The sequence below is a fragment of the Pundamilia nyererei genome, unplaced genomic scaffold (genome assembly GCF_000239375.1).
Source record: "Pundamilia nyererei isolate P.nyererei 1_Seehausen unplaced genomic scaffold, PunNye1.0 scaffold00006, whole genome shotgun sequence".
NCBI lineage: Eukaryota > Metazoa > Chordata > Actinopteri > Cichliformes > Cichlidae > Pundamilia > Pundamilia nyererei.
Genome location: NW_005187407.1, coordinates 3795592 through 3796492, shown reverse-complemented (window position 1 = coordinate 3796492; position 901 = coordinate 3795592).

The following is a 901-nucleotide window of genomic DNA, read 5'->3' as shown; positions in this document are numbered from 1 at the left end:
AACAGATGCTGTGGATATTATATCTAAACACAACTTGATTATATTAGAATAAAAATGCTCCTCTCTCTCTCTCATGCTCCAGGGCCTGTTATTTAATATAATCAACATCTATGTTTTGTGAGAATGTACCTTTGTTAGTCCCAGATGGATTTAGTTATTATCTCTAAAACTTAGTACTTAAACAAAAGCAAAGAAGTCACAACATAAAACAAAACAGAGAATAAGATTTACAAGATTTCATTCCACTTTAGGAGACCAGAGTCTATCTATCTTTAGTTTGGGAACATTGTATTTCTTCACAGGAACACATAGATCTTTGTTTTTTACCCACAAAAGATAAGTTTATCACAAATCTGATATGCATGTAGAAGCTGACAAAACACTTACATAATATCTTAGTGAACCACTTGTTTGCTGAGACATCTTGCATAAATCTATTCTGCATGTCATTGTGAATATTGACATTCTGCATCCATTTCTATTTTTTTCATTAGATTTTACAGTGACATAACAGTCACAGTGACATAGCGTTTACAGGGGTTTAGACCACACCCACCCCCCCACAGTGCCTTTTGAATCAGAGGATTTTCATTGTGAATTTATTAGCTTGGTCAGTATTGCCTTGTATAGTGACACTAAACCAAGCAAATCAGTCCCTGACAGTGTTGCATCAGTGCACTCATCATGAATGTGCAGGGTGGACAGTTTCCTTTCACAGGGCAAAAGTATGATGCAAGATGTACCTGCTGTTGCTTTCTGCACAATGTGTTTGTTGCCGACCATTTTAGACTTCAGAAAATCTAAAATAGCAAACAATAGCAAATCAATAAGTTTTGATTTCTTTTCATTAGATTAATAATGGACTAAAGGTCCCCTTCACTGCTTGTTATCTTTGAAATAA